Source organism: Anser cygnoides, unplaced genomic scaffold, assembly GCF_040182565.1.
Source record: "Anser cygnoides isolate HZ-2024a breed goose unplaced genomic scaffold, Taihu_goose_T2T_genome scaffold_42_1, whole genome shotgun sequence".
Taxonomy (NCBI): Eukaryota; Metazoa; Chordata; class Aves; order Anseriformes; family Anatidae; genus Anser; species Anser cygnoides.
Window position 1 is genome coordinate 1,250,239 of NW_027103066.1, and position 27,589 is coordinate 1,277,827.

General features: G+C 42.4%; 1 pseudogene; it reads left to right on the forward strand.

The window, feature by feature from the left end:
- LOC136789184 (ADAMTS-like protein 1) overlaps positions 1 to 24,420 on the forward strand; it is a 108,553-nt pseudogene extending 84,133 nt beyond the window's left edge.
- Positions 24,421 to 27,589: the final 3,169 nt, after the last annotated feature.

A 27,589-nucleotide genomic window follows, 5' to 3' on the forward strand; every position in this document is an offset into this window, starting at 1 on the left:
GCTGTTTGAAAATACAGAAAATGGCTGGACTACAAGTTCCTATCCTGCAAACAGCTACACTACTTAATAGTGAAGCTATTCTTCAAGCAAAGCAACAATAACCTTTTGCTTAAAAGGTACAAAGGATTCCAGTTATCAGCAGCAGTATTTCCCTCCCATTTTCCTTTTACCAGCTATAGTATACTCCCCTTATTTTCCAGCAGAGCCACTTAAATGTCCAGAAGAGGCCTCAGAAAGCAGAGCGTGAAAGCATTTTTGTAGCCACCTTGCCTTCAATGGCCATATTTTTTGTGTGAATAAATGACTTACTCTGAAAGGGGCAACTGCATTAGAACCAAGCCCTGAAGTTCAGGAGGGTTTTCAGTCTAGAGGACCCGTTCAAACCTGTGGCTAGTATTTGCCTCTCTGCATATTTGAGAGTCCTCTAGGTGTGGCACTGAACAGAAAAATTGACCTAAAACTTTTTAATATGTTCTGGGGTGCTTTGTTGTGAGTCAAGTGCTATGCAGCTGGCTACTTTAGGAGAAGAAGCAGTTCAAACTAATACCATGATTGCAACCAAACTTTCTAAGCAGAACAGAAAAAAGTTAGTGCTGCAATTTGTTGCTATGTGTATTGCTCTTGAGCCAGAACATTTGTAAACATAAGACTGTTATTTATTTAAAATCAGTATGAAAAGCAATAAATGAACCTGATGAACATGACTGAACCCACCAGCATGCTCTAGTCATGTTTCATGGTATACTCAAGGAAGAATATCTGTTTGAAACATAAGAAATTTTCCTTTGTTCCCTTTTCCCCTTCCTCTCCCTACCATAAGCCTCTTCTAAATTTTCTTAGGTTCTGTGAATTAGTGCTACAGTTGGAAATGGGATGTAGAAATACCAAGTAATTGACAATCTGTGCAAAATGTCAGTAAATATATAACTCATGAGTAATTATGATTAAAGCAGTGTTTGTGCTCCCCTAAGAAATGAGGCAGCTGCAGAAATTGTGCAGTAAGAGTCAGATAAAATCATGACTATCTATGAAGTTATTTTGCTACGACATCATTTTTCCTATCTCCTCTCACTCTGTAATAAATTGGACATCACGTTAGAAAAGTAGTTCTAATGCTAAAGAATGTTTTTGGGGGAAACTTTATATTACGCTAATAATATTTCCACTGTGAGGATAAAGCACCAGGTGCATCCATGAGATAATCTGTCCAGTTAATTTTGTTTCCCATCCCCTTCCATCTTTGTCTCCATGGAAACACTGCCTCATCACACTTCGAGAATTCCCATGTAAGTTACATCTCTGTGAGGATAAGATTTAAAATGAATATCAAAAGTGTGCCATTATAATCATTTCTAGTTCCCCAGTCGGACACTGTCACATTCTTTTCCATTCTAAAAGTTACGTAATGTTCAAATAGCATTGCAGTATCTTCCTTCTGCATCAGGCTACACTACTAGCCTTTTGATGAAAAGCATAGATTTTCATTTGAACATGACTACTGCGTACAGTTCACAGTGTGTATGGTATGTAAAGCACGTTTGCCTGGTCAAACACTTTGACCATGCTGATATAGTGTTTGTTCTTCAGTCAGTCAGGCTCTGGTCCTGCTGCTGCAGAGCTCTGAAAGCAGAGTTAAAAGAGCAAGGTCTTCAAGACAACCTGCTGCTTCAGTGTGGCACCATGAATGAGCCAGTATGACAACCACTGATCCAGCAGTGGTCAAAAATGCTGCCACATAGAATAATATTGCTGGCTTCAGGGGCAATATCTGTATAGTTCTGGTTTTGTGGCAAAAGCTGCAGCCCTTGAACTCATGTCTTTTCCAGGAGCAGTGGCCTAGATTCTGTTCTAAAATATCCACCAAGGCATATTCTGGTGAGAACTAGGGCGACGAGACTCGCCACAGGTGTCCCAGTCTGACCTGTCAATCTGCCAGCTCCTTCACATAAAATATTGTTGTGCCTTTTACACAGCTTAAGCTTTGCCCTAGAGTAAGTGTTAAGGGAGTTTCAAACACCATGGGATTCCTGACCTGTTGACTAAAGGGCTTATCCATTCTCAATTCTGAAACACCCTCTCCCTCCATGTTGGTTCTCAAGACCTCCCCTAAACTGCTAAAGCACTTTGTTAATCAGACAGAAGTTACAGTCCCCTCTGGAGCAAGCAGCCCTGGCTGCCCTGCAGCTATCTGTCCCCCACCTCCTCTGCTCTGTGTTCGTTATTTTCCTTGCACCACAGAAGTTTCCTGAGTTGCTGAAGTCTGAGGATGCAGCAAGTTTATATCAGCTTAATAAATACAGAAAGGTTTCTATAGCAGCACTGGCCTTCGCAGCTTGGACTGCTAATCATGTTTTGTGCTAGCTCTTGCTCTGTCTCTTTGTCAGACTCCTAGTGCTGCACTGCTGCTCAGTGCATGCTCCACCTGACTGTTTTGAGTGCTGTTTTTCCTCCACAAATATGTTTGTGCAGTTCACCTGGAGTAGTAGCATCAGTGGAGCAGAATGTTATTCTGAAGTATATTAATTTCTGTCTTTGCCATGCACTGAACAAGCCCATCAAAGTTATCTAAGGAGGCCACTTCAGCATTGTGTCCATTCTTGTAGGCACTGTTTTCACCATTTCTATTTATTTTCACCATTCCTGATTATTTTCATCCCAATCCTTAGTCATACAAGATTATCAGTGTGTAGGATTCCAATTTTCAGAGTTCTTATTAGAAAACAAGCTCTTTTACTAAAGTTTGAAAACTCCCTTGCTTTTTTAATGGGCCCACCATGTGGCCCATGTATATTTGGGAACATTTTTACAACTTCTCTGAGGCAGGGAACGGGCCTAACTCAGGTTTTGTTGAATATGGTGTAAATTTAAAATGCTATGTAAATGATATCAAATAACATCAACATGCGTGGCATTTGGTAACTAGTTTAGGTGTTCTGAAAACAGTTTAAAAGCCATGTTATATATTTAATATAGTAAGTTTCAACTGCTCTTTGGAGCCTTAAATAGTTATTTAAAGTACCTAATACCTTTTTTTTTTAATGCTACTGTCATCAGTTGAATTGGCATATTTCGAGAATTCCTAAATACATGCCTTTCCTTGTCTAGCATAAACTCATATTCATTTGGATTTCTTTAAGTTATTAAAAACAAAGGTTATACTTATATTAACATTGATCCTTTCTTCTGGGGATTTCCAGGATCGCATTACCCTTTGTGAGTTTTATTTTATACACTGTATGAAAGCACTGAGAAGTATATTTCATAACAATTTTCATAACAACCTGAATTAACAATGTCAGTTTAAATTTACACTTTCTGCTTACTATATGAACAAATCTTCACTGTTTAAGAAGAACTGTAAAGGCTTGTCTCTTATTTTTTCCACTTCAGCAAACAGACTTTGCTTAGGGATTGTAAGATTTTCAGACATGATCTTACCTTACCTGCATTTGCTTAAAATTTCATAGAATCATGCAATATCCCAAGTTGAAAGGGACCTACAAGGATTATTGAGTCCAACTCCTGGCTCCACACAGGACTACCTAAAAATTAAACCATATGTATGAGAGCGTTGTCCAAACACATCTTGAACTCCGGCAGACTCGGTGCCATGACCATTTCCCTGTGAAATATGTTCCAGTGCCCAATCACCCTCTCCATGAAGAACCTTTTCCAATACCTCCCATCAAATTTTGCCTTTCATGTTAGATACAGGATGGAATTAAATTTCCCTCTTTTTCTCTAATTAAATTAGGGAACTATTTGTCAGACAAATGCAAATGCATGACAACAATCTATGTTTTAAGAATAGCTATCGTTTTGAAACACAGTTCTGTATTTTTTCCTTCTATTACAAACTGTGTTTAGGTTAGTGCATAACTTGTTTGACATTTTTGCCCTTGCTTTCCATGCAATTCTGCAGACTTAAGTTAGCAGCCTGCTAAAAGGAATAGGGTCTAGAGTCTAGAGTCAATAGCATTCACATTTCTTTGTCTCTGTCATTCAAGTCTGCAGGTGAGCAATGGGAGTATACATGCTACATATTTTGTTCTTTGTGCAGTAGCCCAGAGTCTTTCTATGGCTACGGTCATACAGTGAATGTCACAAATATATAACGGGGACTTGAATTTCATCTGCACTGTACATTTGCTCTTTCCTCTCAAAAAATTATTAGAATTGTTGTGAAACATTGATCTTCCTTCTCCAAATACCCCCTTGTTATCCTTGAAATATTAACATCATTCCTACTAAAAGATGCAATTGGTATTAGGTTTTTGTTTGTTTGTCCAGCTTTTGCACATCTGTGACTCATTCTGGCTTTGAATGAGTTCAGAGTTGTGGCGGGCTTTGAAAGGGAGGCTGAAGGCAGTATTTTCTTTCTCTAGGTAAGAACTGAAGAAGGTCCCTCTCATGCCACAACTTCCGCCGCTCAGAACTAGTCCCAAAAAAAATTCTCCTCCCCATCTCCCTAGGTGTCTTGACATACTAACACTCTGCAATAGCTGGGCTGTTTGGAAGTACAGCCAGTTTTTCCTTCTCAAGCTGTTTGTTGCATTATAGGGACAGATGTTGAGCTTTGGAAGGATAAAGCCATCAGTGTCCACAGGAATGGAAGGAAGTAGAGAATATGTGTTGTTAATCTGCATTAAATTGCATTTAAATTTTTCCTGGGAGATTAGAAATGGTTATTAATGGAAGATTTTTTTTTTATTGTACTCTGTTTCTCACTTAATATGCATAAAACATTACCCCATAGTTTATGCGTCCATAAATGTGGGAAACATAGAAAATGTCACTTGTGAAATGTGCGTGATTCTTGTTCTGCATAGACCAATAAGGAGTATCCATTACATACGAGTCTCTTAGGTGTTAGTAAAGTTTTATTGTTAAATGTGAAAAAATGTAATAATTACTCACTGGTAAAACATACCAAGGGAACAGAATTTGTTTTTTTTCCCCCCATATTATTGATTACTGGCTGATCCTTTAGCTAGTATTTTATTTACACATTTTGAAAGAAGAAATAGTATACGAGATCAGTGAAATAGTAACTGGAAGACTATATGGGTCTGCTTGGCAATAAAATTTTTAAAAGAAAAACAGGCATGAACTAGAACTAGTTGCACACTGAAATCAATTTCAGGTCCTCTGCATTTAATGTCAAACTGACCTTTCTGCTTTCTTCATTTATCCTGCTCAAACTGTTTGCAAATGCCAACAGTAAAACTGAATTCACAGCATGTCTTTATCAGTTGTCATGGCTATATGCTGACCTGTGAAAACCCCTTCAATTATCTTACAAGTCGAGCAGTATTCTGTAGGGAAAAATAATATGGCCACTTACTGTTAAGTTTGTCCATTTCCTGAGTATTCCTTTGTTTTCTATTGCTTTTAACTTACACAACCTTAAACCATTTAGGCTGATACCTTTCACATCTCTCATTTAGTGGAGAATGAGTATCTCCTGGAAAATGGTAGAGTTGTTTCTCAGAACAAGAGAAGGAAAAAACATCAGTACTTAGAAAGGACAAAAGGCGTAAGGTAAAATGAAGCAAATGCAGTGGAAATGTAATGTTAGAAAGAGAGCTGCCAAGGATAAAACTACATTAGACTTTGCCAAGGAAATTAAAAGAAATAACAAAGACTCTTTACCCTTATAAATAAAAGGGGAACACAGGAAGAGAAGTGACCTCTGTGAGCAATGAGCAATCTCTCATTCTCCCTTTTTCAACTCTTTTTTTTTCTTTATTTTTTTCTTCTTTTGAGATTTAGCTGTATTACCTAGATCTTTGCCAGTGAAACGTTACCATTGCAACTGCACAGGCTATTGTGTACCCTATGGGTCTTCTGCTGGGGAGTCCTTGCACTCACTAATATGTATTTCATAAAGAGTGAACCAGCCCTAAAGGGAAGTCTTGTCTAACCAACGCCTTGCCTCACAGAGGATGCAGGCAGGGCATGAGGAACAGAGTCAAGCCACATGTGGCTAGCGTACTGGTGAGAGGCCTACTGTTCATCCTCCTGAGTGGCAAACAGCCTGAGAAGTAGATGTAGGTACTGTGAAGACCCCCTTCCCAGTCCCTGGATCTGCCTCTCGGCATGTAATTGTCTGTGACATGCCATGGGTCAGTCACCACTGGCTTTTTCCACCTTGAATGAATTCTTCTCGTTTGTATGAGCAAGCAAACTTTGATTCTCATGTGCAAGGCGGCATATTCTGCTACAGAGTTAGTGTAATTGGAGGTATGATTAGTGGAAAAAGGCAGATAAGTAAAGAATACAGCAGCCCAATTCCTAGTGTTACTTTAGGGAAGTGACTAAAGTCAAAACAAGGTTAGAAAGGGTCCTCACTGCAGAGACAAAAGGACAAAAGTGATTCATTATAAATAAGTATTAATTTAAACAGAACAGCATAAAGCTGCTGTACAACAAGCTAACAACCAGCGTAGACTGCACCCCTAGAAACGTAGCCAGACCTTTTATGTATCAGAGAGATGCTGGAGCTTCAGGACCAGCCTAATTCACAAGCAGTCCAAATAATGTACAGGTTCCCTTCAGCATGGCTTTTCTGATTCCCCATCCCTGAAGTCGATGTGGATGGTTTGCATCATGGCAATTGTCCAGTTCTTTCTTTTTCCCCCAGGAAATATGCAAGGTAACTTATCTATCTGTCCATTGATACTCATCTATCTTTCCATCGATTATCAAGTCTCACAAAATTTCTGCTGTGTACAGTTCATCACTGAAGCCAGCAAAGTGTGCAGCTGGTAGGAGGACTACAGGAAACAATAACATACAGATACACCCCCTCCATTAGCTCAAAAGGCAAAGAATTCACCGTGAACCTAAACCTCATTAGTTGATCTGATGATAAGTAGGCACTCCCAAATGATGCTACAGATTCGCCAGTTTTCTTCAGTTGCTTGGTTTGGTTGGCTTGGATTGAAGAATTGCTCATCACTGAGATAAACAACCTCTAAAAGCTCAGTTCCATCTTTGTTTTTTCAACATTTTTTTATGCAATGAAAAATTTGTGATAACTTTTGTGTAAATAAAACTTCTAATGTTTAATACATTAAAATTAAAAAAAAGAAAAAAAAGAAAAAAAAATGAGAGAAAGGTGGTCCTGTGGCTAAAATAGAGGAGTTGGAGGGCAAGTTCTGTTTGTACTGCTTGCTCAAAAATGTTTCTTGAGCTTATGCTAGGTGTGTAACTTCACTCTGCCACTTTCCTGAATACTGAAATGAGAATGATTTAAATTAATGGTAACCTTAGAATGCTTAATATAAATATTTCTGAACTGATCTGAGATTTTCATATGGCTGATTAACTGGCTTTTTGGAGGTGTTGTTTTTTTCTTTCAGCTGATGAGAAGGTACTCACTACTATGATGTTTGTATTTATCATTTTGAGAAAATTAGGAAAAAAATGAATGGAAGTGATTTTTTCCTTTAATTTTTGCCCACTTCAGGGCATGTAATTTTACAACAAGTTCAATACTCAGCAGGTTTATTTCATGTCCTTATTTTTTAGGTTGTGCTGTGGATGGCCATCCAACCCCAAACATCACCTGGCTTTACTCCGGCAAGCCTCTCGGTCTGAGGCATCACCTCCTGGCAGCAGGACAAGTTCTTCAGATATTCAACATTAGTGATGCTCCTGAAGCTGTCTTGCTCAGAATGAGGCTGGCTCACTGATACAAAATACTTCCCTGACAATTCAAGGTAACTCTCTGGTTTCAGTCCTTCTCCCCCATGAAGCTTCTTGGCATTGACTTCCATGCATTGCCTTTCTTATCCTGTATTTCTTGTCTCTTAATCCAGGGCTATGAAGCACAGCAGGAAATAGGTGTTTTGATGTTTTACCACCATAGATATAGATTTGCAGGCCTAGCAAATAACTTGCAATGTCTTAGGTTTCACTCACAGTGTCACTTTCCCAAAATGACATCTGATATTTCTGGCCTGCTGAGCATGTAGCACACCTTGATAATTCAAGCTATACTTATAGCTGCTGTGTCAACTAGAAATTTGAGACAGGGGTGCCACAGATCAAATCTTTAAAATTAGAAAACTCGCTGTTAATCTTCTCAAGTCAGTGTTACACAGTCTCTACTTACTTGAAAACCCTTTGCTTGTAAAACTGCTGTCACTGTTATTTTTACCCTAGAAATAAACTGAAGGTGACAAAGTCACTGAACAGAGCAGTGTGGATGGGTTGGACCAGAATATGCAGCTTTCATTTCCACAGTTGTCAGGGGCGGAGTGGAAAATAATTTAACTTTTCCTTAATTTTTGCAACAAAATTTAAAATGTGTTGTGACCCCTTCATTCACCTTCAGGATGGATGATCTCTGTAATCTACATGGTGAGAAATGTCCTTCACTAAATCATACCCCTTCACAATTATAAATGGTTAAGAATGAGTATGTACACTGTGTTTTTGAATGCATAGCTCTGAATTTGAAAGTGTACCTTTAAGATGTTAAAACAGATTATAAGACCATTCTTTCCTTTCATTCTCCTACTTTGGGGTGATCCAAACTTTTCAATGAGAGGGTCTAATGGCTTTCCAGAAGATTCAGAAAGTCCTTCATGTGACAAGTGAAAACAGGATGGGTCTTTTTAATGCTTGGCAATACACTGAGCATGTGTCTTCAGTTCTATCTCAGTCTCAAAGCTCTCACAAAAGTGAAAGGCAAGGCCAAATTGTGTCTTCCTTGCAGACGCCATGGTTTCCCACCACTATGTTGTTATTTGAGTTTAAAAGTTGGTTTAAAATATGTTTTAAGAGTAGATTTGCAAAGAAGAATATGAAATATTTACTGACCTCTGTAATTGAATCCACTGAATTGCATTGCAATAAATGTTCATGGTATGAAATCACTTGACAAAATCAACTGGAGTGAACGAACCAGGGGACTTCTTGGGAGTTAATCAGACTACACTACTTTGATATTTATCAAAGGTCTAGAACTCTGATCAAGCTTTATGAATTATCTAGGGACCTTAAAAAGTGAATTGGTAGCCTTCTGAAAAGTGAATAAAGGATGTATTGCCAGAAGGATTAACACCTTTTTCAGGAACCGACACAAAAAAAAAAAAAAAATAATCTGACTGAATATAATAGGAAGAAATCACTGGGAACTAAAAATATCATTTAAGGAAAAAAAAATCTGAAGAGCTTAATATCCTATGAAATCATTCTTATATTACTTTTAAGGATGCTCCATACTTCTTTGTCACTGTAAAATTCCCTTTTTTGTATTTTTTCACAAGTGTTTGAGAAGGTAGTTATTTTCACACACATACTACTTGCTTATCTTTTAAATTAGAGATATGTGTACCACACATACCAGCTGTGAGGCTTTCTGCAGTGTCATGTTTAGCTGCATACCAGGAGCTTACATGCTTGCCATAGTACCTGCTGGTCTCATTCTCCCAATGGCCTTCTGAAGTTTCTGACTAATTTACAGACAGCTAACATACAAATAGGCTCAATGAATTACCCAACTAAGTTGGTATAAATGCAGGGATTTGTGATGCCCCACGTACCTGTCATTTGGCATCACTGAACTGTGCTACAGCATCATTCAATTTCCATGTCTGATGCTTCTGAGCACAATTTAAAAAAAGGGGGGGGGGGGGGAGAAGGAGGGACATTGTTACAAAAGAGAATTAGTCTCTTTTCTAAGGATCTCCCGCTGACAGTTTTTAAGTGTTAATGTGTCTCTCCCATGCTTTTTGCCAGAATACCAGTGGTCAGTGGACAAGCTGATGGCTTGTTCTGCTTCCTGTGGCCACAAAGGGGTGCAGCTGCCCCAGCTCAGGTGCTTACTGGATGGGACTGAAGTCAACATATCCCACTGCAAAGAGAAGCCCAAGCCAGCCCTGCAGCCCATCGCATGCAACAGGAGAGACTGCCCTTCACGGTTTGTCCTTACCATGTTACTATGTCATATATGCTTTTAAAGTGTACTTGAAAAGTTTTTGGTGCTGGAGTGCATGTCATTGTAGCCTTGCCACTGCCTGTCTGGGGAAAAGTCATGGCTAAAAGGGAATTTATGAGTGCTTAACTTTGACAGTTGGGAATTAGTAGCAAGATTTGTGGAAAATGTTGACAGTAAATGGTACAGACAGTGTTTACTCCTTCAGTAGTTATGTTAGAAATGGATGGAAAAGTTACTGCTTACTCTTTATTAACAAAGGTCACAGCTTCTTGGTACTTTTGAATTTTTCCCTGACAGTGGGAATAGTCAGCATTTTTACAAGGAGGTAGAAAACTGAACTTTCATTTCCATTTCAAGCCTCACCAGTTCTTTAAACTCATAAACTTCACTGGGGGCTGACGTTACATGGGGAGGGGGAGCACAGTGCTGTACTTCATGAAAGGAAAGATTTCACCCTAAATGGGGCCTTCAGACAGTACTTACTGTATGTTGAAACTGTAAATTAAAAGAACTCAATGTACTTGTCTTCCTACCTCCGATTAAGTACTAGCAGATTTTCAGACCCTTCAAGGCCAGATCCTCGTTAGAGAAAAAGCATTGATCTTTGTGGTTTATTAGCATAAATTCAGTACTCTCCACATACAATAGCAATGACTGGAAAGTGAACAGAAGAAAGGAAGCCCCAGAAGTAATAATCTGGACCCCTGGAAACAAAGCTGTCCCAGTAACTGACTAGTTAGAAAAGATGCCTGCCCTAGTGCTTACATCAACTCACTCTGAAAAGACATCATGTCTTAGGGCCAGCACTGTACAGTTTTTCTCTGAGTTTTGTTTGTGATTAACAATATGGTGGCTGATTTTTAAAAGATTAATAATAATAATAATAATATGTAAATCAAAGTTACAGAGAGGTCTAAGCTGCAAATTTCAAATCTGAACCCAGAGCCAAAGCTTCCTGGAAGATCAGTGCTTTTGAATATCAGCTTTCAGCATTGTTTCATAATTGATCAAAATACAGCACAAGAAATACGGTACATCAAGGCTAAAAAGTGTTTTCCAGACATTTACTGGTACTTGTCATTTTGGATGATGGAGAAACATCTTGAATGACAGGAAAACTTGTCCAATAAGCCTACCTTTTCTGCCTAAGAAGTCTACCTTTTCTGCTTTTCCCTTTATGACTCATTAATAATGCCCATCAAGGCCAAGTAGAATCACAGGCTTCCATGGGCTGGCTGAGCTCAAGCCAGGCTGCTCAGGGCTTCACCTAGGCAGGGCACGAAACTTGAGGGAAACTCTCAGTATGCCCAGGGGTGCAGCTGCCATCAGGGGGAGCTTGATAGAAGTGAGCCAACAAGAACATGAACAGGGACAAATGCTGAGCCCCATAAGACCCTGTTTGTTAACAGCCTTCAGGCAGAGTAAAAACAATTCATCACCACCCTATGAGCCTCATCGTCAAACCCATTTTTCATCCAAGCCATGTCAACCCATCCAGAATGCAGCTTGGATATTAGACTATTGATGGAGACAAGTAAATGGTTTCCATGGCCCTCACCTTGTCGTCAGATCTGGTCATTTTATCACAGAATTCAATCAGGTATGTCAGACATGACTTACCTTTGATCAGTCTGGGCTGACTGTTCACAGTCATCTTCTCCTTTTGTGCAGAAACACGAACCACAAGGACTAGCTTCTGGATTTTCCCAGGCACCCCAGTAAGACTGACGAGTTCCCTATACGTCATCCCTGTAATGGGTAAAGCCTTGTTTGTTCATTAAATGTTGCTGATAGGGGGGTTTCAACGGTTGACTGCTTATACCCCCAATATCCTGTTGAAGGAAAAAAACAAGTATGGGAACTTCCTGTTAAGTTAACAATTGCAATAGAAACCAGCTCCAAATAAGGGCAAAATGGCATTCCTCCTTGCATGGGAACACAGATACCGCAGCAAAGTCACGACCCCAACGCAGAGGAAGACGACGATCTTCATCCCCACGACCACCAGAGGACTGATGAAGACCCCCTAGCAACAGGCCGCGCAGTCGTAGAAGACACCAGGAGGTGCTACTAAACCCGGAACTACTAGGCTATAAACCAAGACTCTGGCGGGCTTAGGTGTGCGCCGTTGGCGGAGCAGGAGACTCCCCGGCCGCCCAGCGCTGTTTTACTTATCGCTGCTTGCTGAATTGCTCAAATAAATTGAAATTCGATCTACCTTACCCACGATGTGTCGGGAATGATTTCTACCAAAACTAATTTATAACAATCCCTACATCCTTTTTTGAAGATGGTGGCAATGCTTCTCTTTCTCCAATTGTCAGGGGCCTCCCCGGTATCCATAACCTTTCAACAATGATAGCAAGCAGCCTTGAAGGGACATGGGCAAGCTCTCTCAGCATCCTCACACATAGCCCATCTCATCTCATACACTTGTATGGGCTGAGTTTTCTTGGGTAATTCCAGCCTGTGTTGGTTGTAAATTTGGTGCCTATCCTGTACACAGCTCTGTACACACAGGAGTTTCATCACCCAAGAACTGCAGGGTCATATGTTTTTTGTATTCCACATGGCATCATAAGACTTGATTCCAACAGCAAAACAGACAAAGAAGCTAGACTTAGCAGCTACTTTGCAGTAGGTTTTGTTTCTTTGTTTGTTATCTGAGTTCTGTGTTGCTTGAATGCCAAAACAGGCAGAAATGCAGCTGCAGATGTAAAGCTGAATTCCCTTCACAGAGTGGAAATGTCTTTTGTAAAATTAGCACATCCCATTGGACTTTGTGGGCATGAAGGGGGTCAGACAGAGGTCTACCTCCTTTTACAGACTGTCTCAGTTTAAGTGCCCCTGTAATCCTTTGCTTTCTGTTACTGATAAACACAGTGGAGTCATGACAGCTTGAAAGACTTCTGACTACACTAAGGTCTTTCCCTTGTTCTGCTGCTTTCTCCCTGCAGAACACACTTTCCTCCTTTGCCACCCATTGGTCTAAAAAAGAATACATCCCAATGTCTATCCAGAGAGTCAGATTAGCGTTATACTCTCTCCATGTTAAAAATGCCCCCGTTCTCTAATCCAGTGGCTCCTTAGCTGAGATGTGTGTAAGTGCTTTTCTGTATTTTTCTGGATTTTTTATTCCCTCCACTCCCTTATCACAGTATCACAGATTTCTAGGTTGGAAGAGACCTCAAGATCATCGAGTCCAACCTCCGACCTAACACTAAGTACTCCACTAAACCATATCGCTAAGCTCTACATCTAAACATCTTTTAAAGACCTCCAGGGATGGTGACTCCACCACCTCCCTGGGCAGCCCGTTCCAATGCTTAATAACCCTTTCGGTAAAGAAGTACTTCCTAACATCCAACCTAAAACTCCCCTGTCGCAACTTTCGCCCATTCCCCCTCGTCCTGTCACCAGGCATGTAGGAGAACAGACCAACCCCCACCTCTTTACAGCCTCCTTTAAGGTAACTGTAGAGAGCGATAAGGTCGCCCCTGAGCCTCCTCTTCTCCAGGCTGAACAAGCCCAGCTCCCTCAGCCGCTCCTCGTAAGACTTGTTCTCCAGACCCCCTCACCAGCTTGGTCGCCCTTCTCTGGACTCGCTCGAGCACGTCCATGTCCTTCCTGTAGCGAGGGGCCCAAAACTGAACACAGTACTCGAGGTGCGGCCTCACCAGAGCCGAGTACAGGGGCACAATCACTTCCCTAGACCTGCTGGCCACACTGCTTCTTATGCAGGCCAGGATGCTGTTGGCCTTCTTGGCCACCTGGGCACACTGCTGGCTCATATTCAGCCGACTATCAACCAATACTCCCAGGTCCCTCTCGGCCAGGCAGCTTTCCAGCCACTCATCTCCCAGCCTGTAGCTCTGCTTGGGGTTGTTGCGCCCCAGGTGCAGGACCCGGCACTTGGCCTTGTTGAACTTCATACAGTTGGCCTCAGCCCATCGCTCCAGCCTATCCAGATCCTCCTGCAGAGCCTTCCTGCCCTCGAGCAGATCGACACACGCACTTAGCTTGGTGTCATCTGCAAACTTACTGAGGGTGCACTGGACGCCCTCATCCAGATCATCGATAAAGATATTAAAGAGGACCGGCCCCAGTACCGAGCCCTGGGGGACACCACTAGTGACCGGCCTCCAACCAGATTTGACTCCATTCACCACAACTCTCTGGGCCCGGCTATCCAGCCAGTTTCTAACCCAGCGAAGCGTACGCCAGTCCAAGCCCCGAGCAGCCAGTTTCTTGAGGAGAATGTTGTGGGGAACTGTGTCAAAAGCCTTACTGAGGTCAAGGTAAACCACATCCACAGCCTTTCCCTCATCCACCAAGCGCGTCACTTGGTCATAGAAGGAGATCAGGTTCGTCAAGCAGGACCTGCCTTTCATAAACCCATGCTGACTGGGCCTGATCGCCTGCTTGCCCTGCAAGTGCCGCGTGATGACCCTCAAGATAATCTGCTCCATGAGCTTTCCTGGCACTGAGGTCAAACTGACAGGCCTATAGTTCCCCGGGTCTGCCCTGCGGCCCTTCTTATAGATGGGCGTCACATTGGCTAGCCGCCAGTCAACTGGGACCTCCCCCGATAGCCAGGACTGCCGATAAATGATGGAAAGCGGCTCGGCCAGCTCCTCCGCCAGTTCTTTCAGTACCCTCGGGTGCATCCCATCCGGCCCCATCGACTTGCGCACATCCAAGCTCCGTAGCAGGTCGCCAACCATTTCCTCACGGATAGCGAAGGCCACATCCTGCTCCCCATCCCCTTCCACCAGCTCAAGGCACTGGGTATCCAGAGAACAACCGGTATTGCCGCTAAAGACTGAGGCAAAGGCGGCATTAAGCACCTCAGCCTTTTCCTCATCCTTAGTAACTAGGTTTCCCCTCACATCCAGTAAAGGATGGAGATTCTCCTTAGTCCTCCGTTTCGCGTTGATATATTTGTAAAAGGATTTTTTGTTGTCTTTAACGGCAGTAGCCAGGTTGAGCTCCAGATGAGCTTTGGCCTTTCTAATTTTCTCCCTGCACAGCCTCGCTACATCCTTGTAGTCCTCCTCAGTGGCCCGCCCTTTTTTCCAAAGATTATAAACCCTCTTTTTTCTGCTAAGCACAAGCCGCAACTCTCTGTTGAGCCAGGCCGGTCTTCTTCCACGCCGGCTCGTCTTTGGACACGTGGGGACGGACCGCTCCTGTGCCATCACGATTTCCTTCTTGAGGAGCGCCCAGCCTTCCTGGACTCCTCTGCCCTTCAGAACCGCCTCCCAAGGGACTCGGCCAACCAGCGTCCTGAGCAGCTCAAAGTCAGCCCTCCGGAAGTCCAATACAGCAGTTTTACTGGTCCCCTTCCTGGCCTCGCCAAGAATAGAGAACTCTACCATTTCGTGGTCACTCTGCCCAAGACAGTTTCCGACCACCACATCTCCCACCAGTCCTTCTCTGTTTGTGAAGAGAAGGTCTAGCGGGGCACCACCCCTGGTAGGTTCACTGACCAGCTGCGTCAGGAAGCTATCTCCCACGCTCTCCAGAAACCTCCTAGACTGCTTTCTCTGTGCCGTGTTGTGTTTCCAGGATATGTCCGGGAAGTTGAAGTCCCCCACGAGGACAAGCGCCGACGATTTTGCAACTTCTGTCAGTTGCCTATAAAACTCCTCATCCGTCTCCTCATCCTGGTTCGGCGGTCTATAACAGACCCCGACCAGGAAGCTAGCCTTGCCGGCCTTCCCGCGGATCCTAACCCACAGGGATTCAACCTTATCATTCCCAGCCTGGAGTTCCACAACATCAAAAGATTCTCTAATGTAGAGAGCCACGCCACCACCCCCTCTGTGCTGCCTGTCCCTCCTGAAGAGCCGATAGCCAGGCATTGCAGCACTCCAGTCGTGGGAGCGGTCCCACCACGTCTCCGTGATGGCAACCAAGTCGTAGCCTGCCTGCTGCACAATGGCTTCCAGCTCCTCCTGTTTGTTACCCATGCTGCGTGCATTAGTGTAGATGCACTTCAGCTGGGCCATCGCCTTCTTCCCCGGCCTAGCCATTGTTTCCCCCGGCACAGCTCCAACAAGCCTTGTTTGAGCCCCGTCCCCCTTCTTACCTAGTTTAAAGCGCTCTCTATGAGTCCCGCCAGCTCCTGTTGAGATGTATGCTTGGAAATAAAAGTTGATTGAAATGCAGGGCAGAGCTTTATGAGGGAGGGATGGGAAAAACTTCAGTTTCAACCTCACCAAACTGCAAGAAAAAAAAAAAAAAAGTAGTTGTGTGTTTTTGTCAGGAGTGTGTCTGTTCACATACTTGTTTCTATGACCTCAGGAATTAATCACCTGCAGAAACTGAGGAGCAGTAACGGATGCCTCTCCATGGGGCTCAAGAACACCTATTGCCTATTTTGCAAAGTAACCAGAAACACTGCCATTGAGGGATGAGATAGGCACTATTTTCCCCCCAATATCACACAGCTCCTGCTGTGTATCCTGAAACTTAATGAAGCAAACTGCTGACAACCATAAATCTCTTCAGGAAACTAATAATCAATTGTGTCCTTCCTGTTCCTACCAGTATCTTCTTCCCAAATCCAACTGTATGAGTGTTTCACCTAATCAGCCTTAAATAGGCAAAATGTACTGTCCATCTTGGTAAGAGTTTGGACCTGGACAATTATTTTTTGTTGTTACAGGTCTTTTATTAGTTATACTGGATGTTTTAAATCCCAGCACATACGGGATTAGACCCTCAGCAGTTAAATGCACAGTCCAAGCTCAAGAGGAAAGAAAAAATATGTTCTTTGTCCCTGTGCTGTCCATTTACAAGCTCCATCCCTGAGCAACCATCAGGCTTTACTATATTACCCCAGCTGTCAGGGAGGTAACAGAGCAGGCAGGGCCTGACACGCACCAGCAGATTCTTGGTTCCTCTGTCAGCAGCAAGTTCGAAGTGCCCTGAGAGCTACTCTATTAGCTTTATGAGGACAGTTTTCTCTGCTGAGGAGTGAAAATTGGCTGCAGCCTGTGACTGTAACCTGTGATCAAGCCCTGTGACCCACTGCTGGGGCTGTTATTGTTGCCTGTGATTAAGGCTCCTGTGGCATAGTGGTGTGAGAGCAACCATGTCCAACCCCTGTGACTGGGCTAGCAATATTTACTAGGCTTTTAAAAACAACCTTAAGGGCAAAACTAATATGAATTCTGGGCCCAAAGAACTGTCAGAGAGATACTTAAATAAAAAATATAATCTTTTCCCGGCTTCCATCCTATGAGCAGTTTTCAGTGACTACTATAGGAGGCTGAGGCACTCAGCACTTTCCAGGGTCGTGGCCCAAATGAACCAAGCCATTCTTTGGGCCAACACGTAAACTCTGGTTGGCACTGATGATACCGCAGGCAGCACGCTCACAGCACGTATGTGCTCCCTGACTTCCTTGCCTTTCTCTGACAGATGGATGGTAACATCATGGTCTCCATGCACACGGAGCTGCGGTGGAGGCATCCAGATGCGGCGAGTGACATGTCAGTGGCTGACAGCAAAAGGCAGCTCTGTCCCAATGTCGAACGAGGCTTGTGTCCAGGTGTCCAAGCGCCCCGTGGACACTCAGAACTGTAACAGGCAACCCTGTGTCGAGTGGGTGGCCTCATCCTGGGGCCAGGTAAGAAGCATGCCAGCAGTCTGAAAACAGCCTCATAGTGTGGGCTGGGGAGAGCTGACAGAAGATGAGAGGCTATGGTCTGCAGGCTTTTGAGAAGGCTACTAATTTGCTCAGCTCTTTGAACTCCAGATTTGATGCACTGCATGCTTGGGTTTCTGTAGCTTCCTGCAGTCCCCAGAAGAACTGCTTGTGAACAGGACTTCCACTGCAGACCCCTCTTTTGTCCCCAGTAGAAATATCTGCAGATCTTCATTATAATGACAGGTTACAAGTCTGGGAAATAGCATTCTCTGAGTCTACAATTGCCCTTACCACCCATGGAGTGTGTCTCAGTTTTGGTTGTCAGGAGTCAGGACTGATGGTCATGGTAGGTTTGGTGGGTTTTGTACAAGAACACAGTTTTAAAATGTTTCTGATGTTGCCTGAGAACCTCATAAAGTATGAGTCTTCTTGATTAGCTTCACAATGAAATGCAGAATAGGAGGCTACAAGCATTTTCAGATTACTTCATGCTGTTTTTCAGATCTTCAAATTCTCTCCTTACAGCTTCATACAATGATCAGCTGTTAAAAAGTTTCTTTCCATAAATACCAAATGTTCCAAGTATTTGGAGTTAAATCCCCTTATCGTGGGAATCCAGAGAAGAGTTTGCTTTGTCTTTTTTTTTTTTCTGTGAGCTGAGATTTCCTGAAAAGATACTCGCCAATACACATTCAATTATAACCTAGGACCAGTCATTACTATCCTCCCTTTTCTCTCCACTCCAGCATGACTGAGACATATGTGAAGGCTGATGAATCCACGACAGTCCAGACTTAGGGGTAGAAACTTGAAACTTTTAAGTCCAAAGATCTACAGAGTGGTGACTCTCATGTAGGGGTATACCATACCAGGATGAACAAGAGAGTTAAAATTACGGAAGACAATTTTTCTAAAAGTTAAAGCAGATACTAATGCTTTAACATCACTTTTGGTGGAATAAACATTTTGAAAGGAAAAAATAAAAGATAAGGAAGTGAGGCTTCTTACAATGCCAGAAGAGGTTAACAAAGTTACTAGAGTATTAACTACCAGTCTTGACATAGTCAACTACTATGAAATACGTTGCATCCTTTTCTAATCAGCGTGTGGTAAGCCAGTTTAAAAACAATGACAAATGCTATCTCATTGTGTTAGAGGTTAATGTAACATAGTAGTTTGTTATTTATAACCACATGCATTCTGTATTTGCTTAGAGTATCATGCACAATACAGCATGCCTCATCAGTTTTCTTATGATGTTAGAAAAAAAATCTTCATAGACTAGAACTTATTTTTGTTCACTAGTTGAAAACATCTTCATTAAACTCTTGTGTATTTTGGAAATTTCCCTCATGAAAGAGGAGTGAGTAATTGTATTACATTTATGAGTAAGCAAGGAAATATCTTTCTTTATGAAGGAAACAAACTGTCCAATTTTCAGTCCCTGTGGAATTCCAGGTAAGGACTGGATTATCCTTTCAAAAAAAAAATTACCTCATTCTTGCTTTTAGATCATTATGGTTTATCCAGTTCCCCATGACATCATACTCAGCCGAGATGATCAGAGATCTGAATTCATTTGTTGCACCTGACCTCCGTGCATTATAATATAGTATTTCTCCTACTTAAAAAAATGATGTCCCACATGGGTCTATACAGCTCAGTCTCTAAGCCAGAAGACTATTTGCTATCTGATTACAGTTAGGAATGTACCACTGGCTCAGTGGCTCTGTGGCTCAATGACTGTCTGAGTAGTATCATGGGATACTCTGAAGAGGCCATCAGGTCCACATTGCCTAGGTGCAGTGACTAACTTTCCCAAAGAACAGAGAAAAACAGATGACTTACCCTCTCTGTGCCTCCAGAACTAATTCCTTTTCTTTCCCTTCCACCTCCCATTTAATATTAGTGGCATTTTGTGGGCTATTTGACCTGTGCTATGTATCACATAATGTTTTGAAAGCAGTCACTGAAGCTTGCTGCTGATGAGGACTGCCAGTCCTACAGGTAACGCAGAAGTGCTCCACACACTCCAATGAATGACATTTCCACCCACCTTGCTCAACAAGGGGCTTGACTGAGAGCATGGGAAACAGCACAGTCATTTTCTTCTCTCTTCCAATTATCAGGGGGGGAAGAAACAGAAGCAGGAAGTGAGCATTATGTGAGGAGCGCGTGGTAGTGTGAAATGGAGCTTCTAGTAGCAGTGGAGGAGGATAGAAGTGTGGAAGAGAGAGCAGCCCTCTCCTGCCAAAACTTCGTCCCTCTTCACATTAACAAACCCCCAGTCTGTTCTGGAATATAATTTCCAGATACTTAGTAAACAATCTGCTTCCTAACATTTGATTTAATTCTAAAAGAACACAAACACATGCTACATATCAATATCTAATTGCAGTTTAATCAAAGGAGAGGATTATAAGAGTTAAACAGCAAATGTGCAGCTGAGACACTTGAATTGGTTAGGATAACTTCCTTTTTGGACCAAACTTGCAGATCTGCTGTGTTTGTCATGCTTGCAGCTTTCATTTCTTGTTCTGCAATGCTTTTAAATTGTTATTTGTAGTAGAATATGTCCTTGGTCCATTATGTTCCTGGTTATTAACAATTTTCCCATAAATTGTGATAGTTCAAGCTGCAAAATGCACAGTGAAATGAATGTATTGAGATTTCCTGTACGGATCATAGGATCTTGGCTAACGATGTGAGAGTATTTTATTTGCCCTAACAGATGTATTTAAGAGTGAACTATTGAAGAGGAGAGGGTAATAAATCTACAGAGCAGATACAGAAATACAGTTTTAATACTGCTGGACAAAAGATGACTGCGTGCTCAGCCTCCAAAGTGTGCAGAGCTGCAGGAAGTGCTTGCAAGCTTCACAGTCACTGCATGGCAGTATGCACTTTATTTCACCAGCAGTCTTATAAAAGGGGAACATTGCCTTTTACTTCCATTAAGTGTTTCTCTGTGTTTACAGTGTAATGGGCCTTGCATTGGACCACAACTGGCTGTACAACACAGACAGATACTTTGCCAGACCAAAGATGGGACTTCTGTGTCATCTGATCAATGCAGTGCCTTACCAAGGTAGGAGAGGAGTCTCTTACAACTGAAACCACTGTCTTTTGCATAGATTTTGAATGGACTAGTGATTTAACTGACATTTTTTGTGTTTTCTATAGGTAACAAAAAGGTCATGGTACAACCTGTTTAATTATGTGGCATAAATCTCAGCAGGCTTAAGCCCAGACTTCAGTATTGATTCATTTGGGGGGGGGGGGGGGGGGGGGGAGAGAGAGCTATCTAACAACTGAACAGCCTTCTAGACATGCCAAATCCTGACTGAAAGGCCATGCTATCTCTTCCTAGACCTGTTACCTCGGTTCTGCTGGTAATGAAAGAACTCCCAAAGCTGCCATTCTCCTTATCTCTCAATTAGACATAAATGCTCATTGGATAGAACGGACTCCACAGCTTTTTTTTTCCTACAGATAAGCTCCACTATTGACATTATAAAAACATATTTATTTTCCATAACATTTAACCATGTAAATCAAGCCTAACTATGGCTGAAAATTACTATTAGAGGCTCTTTGGCACCACAACATGTATTTTAATTGTCCTTGTGATGAAAAGAAGAGAACCAAGTGTTCTTCTATAATCTTCTTCCCTTCTGAGACAGGGTTAAAGGGAAAAGGAGGGTTTCTAAGAACTGTTTTTGTTTCCCACTGGTTACAGACATCAGCAAGTAACAAACCTCTGATGAGTTTTACTGGCTGCCACTTCTTTCATTACATCTTTTCGGTGGAGCTCTGGTTTGGCATTTAATGGCAAGTGGTATTTAGGCCAAACCCTCAAATAGTTTAAATGGTCATTTAACTCCAGTTGTGCTATACCAGCTGGCAACACTTGAGGGTCTGGTCCCTGAGTGTAGTTACAAGATTGCCTTTCAGTGCATGAGGCTTACCTGTGCTTGCCCCAAGCGAAGACTTGTTCCAAACCGTGCTCTGAACAAATTATATTTGGAACATGCAAGGCTTGCAGTCCCCAGAGCGTGCATGCTGCCCAGAGTGGCACTCACTTGCTTCTCGTGCAGCACAGTGAGTGACAGGGCCCCTTTTCCCTTCTGCTCGTAGGCCTTTGAGCACTCAGAACTGCTGGACTGACATCTGCGGCGTGCACTGGAGGGTCAGCCTGTGGACCATGTGTACAGCTACCTGCGGAAACTACGGCTTCCAGTCCCGGCGCGTGGACTGCGTGCACATTCGCACCAACAAGCCTGTGCTGGAGCACTACTGCTCCTGGAGACCACGGCCAGCCAACTGGCAGCGATGCAACATCACGCCCTGTGAGAACAGTACGTTCCTGAGCAGAGGGGAGGAGTGGGATGGAGGAGGTAGGAGGAGGCCTTTGGGTCCTCCATATGGAGCCATCTCCCAGAACTGTGGTGCTGGGCATCACAGCTGGGCTTCCTGGGGATCCTCCAGCCTGAACAGATGCAAAATGCAGTGTCCAAAGCTCAGCTTCCCAGCATGGGGGACAAGGTGCCCATTGCAGTTTGCTGGCAGTGGTGTCCAGTGGGGTTGACTTGCGTTGTATCCCCTTGCTAACCATGTAAAATGGCCCAACTGTCCATTAGTGGTACAGACATGAAGAAAAACACAGATGTTATTGCAGTGAGCTGTATAACTGCCCTGTGATGATCCCTTTTTCCAGCCTTAATATGGAAAATGGGACTCCATCAGATAAAAAAATGCACACAAGGTCTGGCTGAGATACTGGACAGTTTTCCAACCTGCAACTCAAAAGCAGGAGGCTGCAGGCCTCAAAACCTGTCTGAATGATACTAGGGACCAAAGTCCTAGGGAACTTGAAATGTAGGTTAAAGTATCTAAACATCTCCACCCTGGGCTGTGTTCTTTGGCACACGTGAAAAGCACAACACAACATCTGGTCAGCTGTGGAGGCATTCCCACACACTCTTTTGAAATGCATGAGATTGGACAAAGTACCTTTGAGTTACTCTGTTAAAGAAGTTTCCAGTTTAATTTACTACTTCATCTTCGGTGTAACAGCTGTTAGGAAACTCTAGAGCTTCCCTAGAATGCCAGTAGATGACACAGGAGTGCTGGAGAAGTTTCAAAAGCTCTCCCAAAAGCTCTCCTCATGCTCTGAAAGCAATGGCTGCCCACCGTGTTCTCCTTTGAGCCTTTGGCTGCATGAAGTCCCCACTCAGCATCTGCAGCAAGTCAAGGTCATGCTCACTGTGAGGCCTCCCAGTACAAAGCTGTTTTGGTTCCCTCTTGGCCACACTATGAAATGTTCTCAGTTAAAAAGTCCTTCTTTCATTGCCTCATCACCATTTCTCCTTTTCGTTTCTCCTTTGGCAGTGGAGTGCAGAGACACCACAAGGTACTGCGAGAAAGTGAAGCAACTCAAACTTTGCCAGCTCACCCATTTCAAATCACGCTGCTGTGGGACTTGTGGAAAAGCTTGAAGACAAATGCAATGAAAATGGAGGAACAAGGGGATCACAGCCTTTGCTTCACCGAGGCAAGGACTTTTACAGAAAATATAAATGGAATGGATTTTTTTTTCATTTTATTTATTTATTTCCCTTTAAAAGAAAAAAGGAAAAAAAAAGGAAAATGAAAACCTTTTACCAAATTGTTGTAAAGGGACCTGACAAGTTTTCCCTCCTATAAATCTGGGAGACAGAATGCAGCAAAATAATCATAAGGTTAGATAACAAAAAGTCAAAGAATCCCATGTCACCAGCAAAGGGCCTGAGAGGAGTGGGGCTGCCCCAAAATGTATGTACACACTTGGGTATACTCCAATGGATAGATGGGAAAGCGGATCAAAACGTAAACCTAGCATCACATTGAACCACCACAACATGAATCAAAGAATCAAACAGCTTGACAGATCATAGGGTTTGCAGAAAACAAAACAAAACAAAGCAAAAAAAATACAAAAAAAAAAAAAAAACAGAAAAAATACTAAACTAAACATTCATCTGTGAAGTATACAGACCATTTATCTCAGACTAGTTTGGGAATATAAGCATATGATTTTGCTTTATAAACCTATTATTAGAACCAAGATTGGATTCCTTTTTTCCTTTCTATACCCCTCTCTCCTTCTCCTCCCAGGCCTTCAAATGATCTCAGTGGGAGATAGCTGTCGATCTTTGAGGATCCAGAGTCATGTCTGAGAAAGTTGAACAATGTTGTGTAATGTGAGTCTAGAAGACATCTGAAAATGTTCCCAGGGTGTATTTGTGAGGGAGGATCGGCACTGGGAGTGTTGCCTTCAGCACAGAGATGAGGTGGTGATGTTAGCTATTATCTAGGAGAAGGAAAGAAAGTATGATCTGCTACTAACAGACTGTAACACAAACCTGCAAATGCTGTCCTGTGCATAACACAGGCAGGAAAAATATCATTTGTGGTAACAAGAGCTGCTTCGAGTACTACGTCCTACTAACACTTCATAGGAATAGATAGGAGTACTAGTTCCCAGAGTTCAGGTTCTTTCAGAGCTGAGGTTTGGGTAAGAAATTTGAGGAAGTGGGTTTTCCTTTCCTGCTAACATGAATATTTTCTCTTCTGACAGCCAAGCCTTTCAGTCAAGTAGTAGAAAAAATTTCTGATATCTTTGGCTTTGTTCCTACTCAGTAGAAACAGAATAGATTCAGCATCAGTCCCAGAGGACTAATGTCAATAAATTTTAATAAATTTGCTCCTCTCTGGCTGCCTCCCACAACAAAATGGGTGCCACAAAGCAGCATATTTTTTAAGCCTAACACCCTAAAAATATGATCTAAAAAGTGAGCCTCAGACATCACACGTTATGTGTCGTCTGTGAGTCTTTCTCCCTAGCCAATTGCAGTGACTATTCATCCATTGAAGTGCTTCATCCTTTTAGTTCCTGGGCAATTCCTGCTCTGCTCTGAATAGGGCTTTAAAATTAGAAGGGATTTGCAAAGTAGGAGGTTTGAGCATTATAAAAATTTAAAGGAGAGCTGTCTGGATCTGAGGCTTTGACTTGAGACCATCTCTAAATCAAAGGTTTGGCTGTGCTTCACCCCCAGTGGGGCTCAGGCCTTGTGGTACATTAATGAAAGGCTGTTCAAGTACTGCTGTGTTACAGCTTCCATAATGTGGATTTTTCAGCAAAACCAGGAATCTAATTCTGAGGTCAGTGTCAGATTCATGACATTAAACTCAGCACCAATATCTTCCTTCTTGATCAGGATATCAGGCAGAGCGAGGCAGTGAGACTTAAAAGATTTGCACCCATTCACACTAGAAATCTATTGCAAAGCTGCCTAGCTCTCAGACTCGTGCAGCAGCCACAAGCCCTTCTTTTTTCCTTCCTAGTAATCTTGTGCAACTTCCCCTAGAGAGCATTATGGTTACTGGTAGGAAGTTGAAATGAAATAGTCTTGGAGCTAACCCAAGTCTCCTTCTTTTTTTTTTTTTCTTTTTTTTTTCCCAGTTTTCCCTCCTTTCAAACTACATTGAGAGTCATAAGGCAAATAAGCTTCCAGCTGACTCTGCACAGGAAGGAAGTCTGGATTTCAAAGTACTAGAGAGTAAATGATGCAATTAGGTATCAGGATATTCGAACTCTCCAATCCAAACAGAGTTAGTCCTCCTGAATAGCAGCAGCCACAGTACTGCACAAACACAATTACACAAAGGATGTGTTCATTACAATGTGAAGTTTACCAAAAACAAAGTCTTTTTTTTTTTTTTCCCCAATTAGATGTCTATTTAAAGTCCTTCTGGTTTAAATCAAGCTGCTCTGCTTTGCCACAGGAGAGCAAGGAGCAGCCACAGGCGCCGTGCTGCTCCCAGCCAGCAGCCTGGCCCCACTGCGGGGCACACACGGCTGCAGGGATGCCTGTGCAAGGCAGCAGAAAGGGAGACGAGGCCTGCAGCACAGGGGATTTCCTGCATGCCACATCCAAAATCCTTCCCCCACGGAAGCCCATGGAAAGTGTCCCCAGTCTGGTGGAGACAGGCATTTGAGTCCACAGGAAAAGGCCTGGTCCAATGGAAATGTGTGCGCTTGGGTGCAGGGCTGCCCTCATGCAGCTAATTAGTGCAGAGAGCTATGAACATGGTGGTGTGTGCCAGCATAGATACTCATCTGCTGCTGTTGGTGCCACTGAAGTCCAGGCCACATGCTCTGCTAGCCCAAGGAGTGTTCAAGCTCATGTTTCTGCTGGGGCAATAAGAGACATCCAGGCACTGCCCCGCTGGTGGGGTCCTCACCTTGAGCCTCTGCCCAGGGCATATCATTGTCCTGGAGAGATGGTCCAGCAGGGTGAACCAAAAGCATATACAAACGTGTGACATTACAGGGGATGTATTAATACACTGATAAAAAATGACTGCTGATGAGACTTGGCCCATCTCTGCACAAGGGCTGGTTCAGAGATCTGACAGTTCAGGTGCCAGTCAAGAGCTACCAAAATCCTTTTAGGTTCCCCCATCATCCTTGCTGCAAAATATACAGTGTGTTTTGGATGTAAGCACAGCTTTTGCAAAATATTCAAAATATGACAAGCTAGCCCATCTGTCTTCGATTTTAAAAATTTATAAGCTCTACACATTCAGAGACCTCATAGGCATTATGAATTTATGTTACTTAGTGTAAGCCAGCAGTGCTACTACTCCTTCAAAATATGTTACAATTTTATTGTAACTCTAATTCTTCTCCCGTAGATATTAATAGTTTCCCTTGTAGCACAATCTTGAAAACATTAGGTGGTACAGGAGGGAGTAGAGGATATGAACCATATGTTATTGGAGGGTTACACACATCCCACTACAAGTGAGACAACACTAAAATTAGATTACATACCTGCAAATGAATAGAAACAGCCATGTGTGTGGCTGAGAATAAATAAGAATCTTGAAACCTCAAATTGCAAAGTCATCTGACATTAATTGTGATATGCAATATCAACATCTTAAACCTACAATGTTATTTGACCTGTGGTGCGTGTAGTGGGAAGAAATAGGACAATACAGTAGGAAAGGCAGTTTAATAACAAAGCAGCACTTGTACGTGTTTTATATGCTGCTTAAATATTTGAATTACAATAATTAATGGAATAGCATGTTATAAAATTTCATACTTGGAGTGTTGATAAGTAAAACGTAGGAGTGCTTAGAGAATAGCACAATGAAAACTCTTTTTGTGAACCTGGGCCTTTAAAAGTGAACAAATTCAGTATGCAACTTGATCTTTCAGGTGGTTTGGATGAAGATTTCTATTTGCAGTGTTCTCTGAAATACTGCAAATTATAACCAAATGTATATATGCTACATTTTATTAGAGTTCTGGAGTAACAGTTAAGGTATTGACCTAAATATTGATAAAAGACAAGGATATACATCTGTTTCAGATACAGAGTAGTTACGGATATATAAATACAGAAGGAAAGATCCTCTGCTTGTGCAAAGCAACCTTCTGTTGTTGCACACAGTGAGGTTATCCCAATGAATACCATCTGGTTACATAGCCTATGCAAAACAAAGTGTTCAAAATTGTGTATATGTGGGTATTTTGCACTGTGGGTCATAGTCTTCACCAGGCAAGTCATTCTAAATGGACAGTATTTCCTGTATCCTTAATGTAAAAATTCCAGTTCCTGCCATTGCAAATACGCAGCTGTATTTAAGTCCAACTTGCAGTCATTTCATTAACACTGCGTTCACATACCTTTTGTTTCCTTACTTCCTTTATCATTTTGAGTTTTAAGAAAAATTTGTTTCTGTACAATGGGACAAATCTCAATGCCAGCACCAATCAAAAGTTTTCATATTTGTAAAGCACAATAAAAATAAGACATTAAAAAATATTGTAAGAAATACAACAATACTAGCTATCTACCTAGCACCATTTTGCAGCTGTGCAAAAGTGGAGCAACTCTAATTTTCTCTTTATGTCTTTCTACCAAAAC